Below are 7,323 nucleotides of genomic sequence, written 5' to 3' on the forward strand. Positions count from 1 at the left end.
ATTAACAATAAGGTTTGAAAATTTGAAGTTACAATTGGGTCTTTGTGTGGTTTAGGGATCAGTAACTGTGGCCTGATACAATGCATTAGGTAGTGTTCCTTCTGCTTCAATTTTGTGGAATAATTTGAAGAGTATTGGTATTAGCTCTTCTTTTAAGGTCTGGTAGAATTCAGCACTTAAACCTTCTGGTCCTGGGCTTGTTTTGGTTGGGAAGTTTTTATTTTTACTCCAACCAGAACTAAACTAACAGTTTTTAATGATTTTTTTCTATTTTCAAGAGGTTATGGGATTGTTTAGATAGTTTACCTGATGTTGATTTAACTTTGGTATGTGCTATCTGTTTAGAAAAATCATCCATTCTGTCTAGATTTTATAGTTTTGTTAAGTATAGACTTTTGTAGTATGATATGATGATTTTTTTTAATTTCCTCAGATTATGTTGTTTTAATCTCCCTTTTCATATCTGATTTTGTTAATTTGAATATTGTCTCTGTGCCTTTTAGTTAGTTTGCCTAAGGGTTTATCTATCTTATTGATTTTCTCAAAGAACCAGCTCTTGGTTTTGTTGAATAGTTGTGTTGTTCTATTTGTTTCTCATTGGTTGATTTCATCCCTGAGTTGGGCTATTTCCTGCAGTCTACTCCTAATGGGTATGTTTGCTTCTATTTTATTCTAGAGCTTTCAGGTGTGGTATTAAGTTGCTAGTCTAGCATCTGTCCAATTTCTTCAGAAAATAGTGCTATGAATTTTCCTCTTAATACTGTTTTCATTGTGTCCCATAAGTTTGGGTGTAACTGTGATTTCATATAAACATCTCCATAGTTTATAGTGCTTAACACTGTAATGTTTGTAGAGAGAACTAATTATTAGTAGATTACTGTCTATTCCTCCATTTGACTGGTGAATAATTTCAAGAAAACAAAACGAAGTTAGAGTCTTGACTGCTACTCAAGTGTTCTTGTGTGCTTATATACTTACTGCCAAATAGAGGCTTCTAGAGCTGTTGTGTTTGAATCTCTAGGTAAGAACACTATAAATATATTCCAGAGATAAAATCACAGAATACCAAACATGTCACTGAACTTAGAAACCACACACTTTAGCCTTATATTAACAAACAGAAAAGATTCTTTTTTTAAAAAGGAGTATATGGCTTGCAACTATAGATGGTTCGTTGTAAAAAGCAAGGTAGATTCAGTTACCTGTGATTCCTACTTTGACGGTTTCCCAGAAGTCTACTATGCTGGGATCTATATAAGACCATTCCTTTGCTGAATAATAGGAAAAAGAACATATAGAACTTTAAAAAGATATCATAAGTATGTTATAGCTTTTTTTGCAATAAGAGCAGGCATTTTAAAACCAGAGAAAAAGAATGATGAATAGCATTCTGGGATGCCTGAGTTTCCAGCAGAGTAGGATAAATGGTATTAACAATGCCTAGCTATATGTGAAAACAGGCACAAAGTTCTACCAACAAGCAAAAGCCAGTAGAACTGTTGCAAATGTATGGCTCCTTTTGGTGATAAATGACACTATAATTGACCTAAATAAATATCTCAATTTTCAGTCCTTTCCACAGACATAAAACTAATGCAATATGCTGCAAGGGTCCACCAAAAATCATTTTTATAAAATAAAATATGTGGCATGATGCAAGACACCAAGTATAAAACAGATTCTTATATTCAAGAAGTTGATGTAAGATCATCTCTTCATTGGGAATAAATATCCATGATTTGAGCAATCTCTTTTTTCTATTGGATATTTTATTTATTTACATTTCAAATGTTATCCCCTTTCCCAGTTTCCCTTTCAGAAACCCCCTATCCTATCTTCCCTCCCCCTGCTTCTATGATGGTACTCACTGACCCACCCACCCACTCCCATCTACCTACCCTGGCAATCCCCTACACTGGGACATTGTGCCTTCCCTAAACCAAGGGCCTCTCCTCCCATTGATGTCTGATAAGGTCATCCTCTGCTACATATGTGGCTAGAGCCATGAGTCCCTCCATGTGTATACTTTGGTTGATGGTTTAATTCCTGTGAGCTCTAGGGTGTTTGGTTGGTTGATACTGTTGTTCTTCCTAGAGATCGAAAACCCCTTCAGCTCCTTAAGTCCTTTCTCTAACTCTTCCACTGGGGACCCCATGCTCAGTCCAATGGATGACTGCAAGCATCCACCTCTGTATTTGCCAGGCTCTGGCAGAGCCTCTCAGGAGAGAGCTATATTAGGCTCCTGTCAGCAAGCATTTCTTAGCATCCTTGATAGTGTCTAGTTTTGATGTATATGAAATGGATCCCCAGCTGGGGCAGTCTCTGGATGGCCTTTCCTTCAGTCTCTGCTCCACGCTTTGTCTCAGCATTTCCTCCCATGAGTATGTTGTTCCCCCTTCTAAGAAGAACTGAAGGATGCAAACTTTGGTCTTTCTTCTTCTTGAGCTTCATGTGGTCTGTGAATTGTATCTTGAATATTCCAAGCTTGTAGGCTAATATCCACTTATGAGTAAGTGCATCTTTTGTGACTGGTTTACCTCACTCAGAATGATATTTTCTAGTTCCATCAATTTGCTTAAGAATTTCATGAATTCATTGTTTTTAATAGCTGAGTAGTACTCCATTGTGTAAATGTACCACATTTTCTGTGTCCATTCCTCTGTTGAAGGGCATCTTGTTTTTTTCTAGCTTCTGGCTATTATAAATAAGTCAGCTATGAACATAGTAGAGCATGTGTTCTTGTTATATGTTGGAGCATCTTTTGGGTGGTATAGCTGGGTCCTCAGATAGTATTATGTCCAATTTTCTGAGGAACCACCACACTGATATCCAAAGTAGTTTTACCAGCTTGCAATACCACCAACAATGGAGGAGTGTTCTGCTTTCTCCACATCCTTACCAGCAGCTGCTGTCACCCGAGTTTTTGAACTTAGCCTTTCTAGTTGCTGTGAGGTGGAATCGCAGGGTTGTTTCAGTTTTCATTTGATGATGACTAAGGGTGTTAAACATTTATTTAGGTGCTACTCAGCCATTCAGTATTCCTCACTTGAGATTTCTTTGTTTAAATATGTACCCAATTTTAAAAAAGGTTATTTGGTTCTCTAGAGTCTAACTTCTTGAGTTCTTTGTATATATCAGATACAAGCCTCTATTGGATTTAGAACCCAGGATAGCAAAAACTATTCACAACAATAAAAGAACTTCTGGGAGAATCACCATCACTGACTTCAAGCTTTACTACAGAGCAATAGTGATAAAAACTGCATGGTATTGGTACAGAGACAAGAACGTATATCAATGGAACAGAATTGAAGACCCAGATATTAACCCACACACATATGTTCACTTGATCTTTGACAAAGGAGCTAAAACTATCCACTGGAAAAAAGACAACATTTTCAACAAATGGTGTTGGTTCAACTGTACACCAGCATGTAGAAGAATGCAAATTGGCCCATTCTTATCTCCTTGTACAAAGCTCAAGTGGATCAAGGACATCCACACAAAACCAGACACACTGAAACTAATAGAAGAGAAAGTGGTGAAGAGCTTCAAACACATGGGCGCAGGGGAAATTTTCCTGACAGAACAATAATGGCTTATGCTCTAAAATAAAAAATTAACAAATGGGAACTCATAATATTGCAAAGCTTCCGTAAGGCAAAGGTGGTGCATGCCTTTAATCCCAATACTCGGGAGGCAGAGGCAGGCAGATTTCTGAGTTCGAGGCCAGCCTGGTCTACAAAGTGAGTTCCTGGACAGCCAGGGCTATACAGAGAAACCCTGTCTCGATAAAACAAAACAAAACAAAACAAAACAAAACAAAAAACAACAACAAAAACAAACAAACAAACAAACAAACAGACACTCTCAATAGGACAAAATGTCAACCGACTGATTTAAGCAATCTTAAACTCAGCGACTTAACTCTTTGCTCATAAATGAATACTCACAACCTTCTATTAACAATTTCAAACATACTGCTTGGCCCAGTTCTCCTTGTTGATACCAGCATCCTAAGCCTCACATGAACTCTTGGCTTTAATGGCAATCGTTACCAAAATTCTAGTTTTCTTTAAGACTACATCTAGCTGGGCGTGGTGGTGTACACCTTTAATCCCAGCACTAGGGAGGCAGAGTCAGGCAGATTTCTGAGTTCGAGGCCGGCCAGCCTGGTCTACAAGGTGAGCTCCAGGACAGCCAGGGCTATACAGAGAAACCCTGTCTTGAAAATAAAATAAAAATAAAACAATAAAATAAAACAAAAACAACTACATCTGATCATCTAAAACAGAATTTCAGGAATTATAGAAAAAGGTCAGTTTGTCTTCCTATAAATTGTCAGTCCTTGAAGGCCTCAAGTGTCCTGGGTTTCCTTTCATATTGAGTACAACACATAACCAGATTATGAAAGAGACGGATTTGGAAGAAAGGGCTCCAGAATATTTTCCCATGGTAGAAGCATGAGAACTCTAAGCCCCACCAAGAAAATTGTGTGTGCTATAAATGGTGTGTTACTACAATGACTTGCTGGTAAAGAAAATGACCAATTTTTCAGACAATCGAGTTGCAAGTATTTTTTTTCCTTTCCTTTCCTTTCCTTTCCTTTCCTTTCCTTTCCTTTCCTTTCCTTTCCTTTCCTCTCCTTTCCTCTCCTTTCCTCTCCTTTCCTCTCCTTTCCTCTCCTTTCCCTCTCTTTCTCTCTTTCTCTTTCTTTCTGTATTTCTTTCTTCCTTTCTTTCTTCTTTCTTTCTTTCTTTCTTTCTTTCTTTCTTTCTTTCTCTTAAATGTGAAAATATTCTCACTGTAGTTTATTTCAAGCTATAAAGGAGGTCACAGAATCTCTAATTGGACATGTACATAATTGAGTCTTAAAAACACATGTGAACCTACTCCACACCACAACACTGGGTTTTATTGAGTGAGATAGGCAAATCTGACTCTAAGTTTCCACTGTTTAATTACCTGTTAGACATAAAAGTGTCCTATATCAAGTGTTGCATCAACTGTCAATAAGGCCCTTGGTAGTTATTTTCACTAGCAAAATAAAAGTTATTTTGTCAACATTCTCAGAATTATTCTTCTTTTATTTTTTACCATCTCTTTTGTTTATATTATTAAAACTCAGATCTTTAAAAATAAGACCCAAATTTTAGATGATTTGAGATATTTGAGGCTCTTCAACATCAACATGCTTTAAAACATTTAAATTAAATGCCTCACTCACATTAAGTTTGTGGTCAGGAAAAAATAAAGGATCAAGGCAACAGAAATGCAACAGAAGAGTATTATATTCAGGAAATATTGTACAATATCCCATTGCTTAAGTGCTTGCAGGTCAACTCTGAGAGATTCTTATATCTCGCCTAGAAAATTAATTGCCTAGAGAAGAGGGAAACACAGAAAACCATAAAAATGAGAAGCAATTTGGGATCAAAGCCAGAACTCGGATTCTATTTCTGTTGCTGCTGTTTCTAATGAGTACTCCAATTCCTTAATAAGACAGGACTGGTGATTAAGCAGACTTCACAAATTTGCCATTAGAACCAGGTAAGCATGCATCAAATAGGTCAATACACCCATACGTGCTACACATTTCATACCATCATTTCTGCTTTCTATTCAGTTCCTTTGTTCTAATTCGCTAATAAAAGAATCCCATGCAGGTGGTGTTAATTTAAAATCATCTAGAGTGAAACTAGCTAGAGTTGCTTGGGTGCCAATAAGTAGACTTTTGGATACACTATTGGCATTTAATAGCTTGTAAGCTGTTAGCATTCATGTAGTTAAGGAGACAGTGGTTAAATGAGACTGAAACTTAATGCTTTATTTATAGAATATATTATTATATCTTACTCTTGGTGTGCCTAGTGAAATATTCTGTAGCTGCCCTGTGATTAAAGTACAATAGAAGAGTATGAATTTCCCAATGCCCAGGACATAGTGGAGCCTACTGAGACCAGTGAATAGAGGAAGCAGTGCAGCTGGTCAACCATGGACTACTCTTTGCTTTCCTTCTCTATAAACAATGTCGCTAATGCAATGTATCCTATACTTTAACATAGGAAAGTATTGATATCTCTACATTCTGTTTATGGTCACTGCCATCACAATTATGAGAAACTTCAAAATTTTATTAAGCAATAAAATGTAGCTCGTTTATTATATTGTACTACCAACCAAAAAGTGCTGCATAGCATGATCCTATTTTGTGTGATTACAAAGCCCTTACACCAGTAATTTCCCAATAAAATACTCATCTAATTAGTGGTAAATAAAATGCGTGTAATACTATTTATATGTTTTCTTATTTTCTTAAAAGGAATTTAGTCAGATATTAGACTATATTAGACATCATATGCATCATTTTAGTCCTTATACAAAAACAAATAGAGGCCACATGACAAATAAATATTACTTCCTGATAATAAAGAAAGACGGAAATGAAATAAACATTAGCAAAATTGGTTGAATTAATTTTTTAAAAACGTATACTGTGTGATACACTGTGATTGTAATATATACTGCATACTTACATCATTAAATTAACATAAAATTATCTGATTGAATAAAGAAAAATGGAATTCTAATAACAATGGAAGTTGTCCAGAAATAATGAAGTATGTAATTTATCCTAATGAAAACATGAATGAAAAATAGCTCCTCAATCAAAATCACGGAGAAGGGCACTTGAGCTGAGTATTCCACACACAGTAGTTCTGATGGAAGAAGTGTCTGTCGCTCAGTTTTCTTACCTATGGTGGAAACACTAAAGGATTTCACTTTAGCAACATTTTATATTTAGATCAAATATAGAAATAGTAAACAAATATTCAGCAGTAAGGAAATATTGTTTAATGTAATTCAGATTTGTATAAGAGGATATGGATAAAGTTAGCTACAGAATACCTGTTTTGCAAAGCTGATGAAAAGCTGTATCATTCAGAAGTTATAAAAGATTTGCACGCTGAATCATCGAATCATCAAGATAATTCACAAATCAAGAGAAATTATCAAGCAGGATAAGTGGGAGAGGCCTCAGTGGGTAAAGTGCATACTGTTCAAGCATGTGGACCTGAACTGGGTCCGCCACACAAAATTGCAGGTGCTGACTAGGCTCAGTGATACACCTTGTCTCCAAGATGTGCATAATAAAGCAGGAACCATATGGCAAATAATAAAATCACTTCCAAATCTCAAAAGGGACAAATTAACTAAACATTAGCAATATGGGTTTTAACTAGTAAATAAAGCCAAGTAGACTATGTGATTAACCATTAATTTAATGTCTTCTGATAAATTATTAATTTAGCATAAAAATAA

The sequence above is a fragment of the Mus musculus genome, chromosome 12, assembly GCF_000001635.26.
Source record: "Mus musculus strain C57BL/6J chromosome 12, GRCm38.p6 C57BL/6J".
In the NCBI taxonomy this organism is placed as follows: domain Eukaryota; kingdom Metazoa; phylum Chordata; class Mammalia; order Rodentia; family Muridae; genus Mus; species Mus musculus.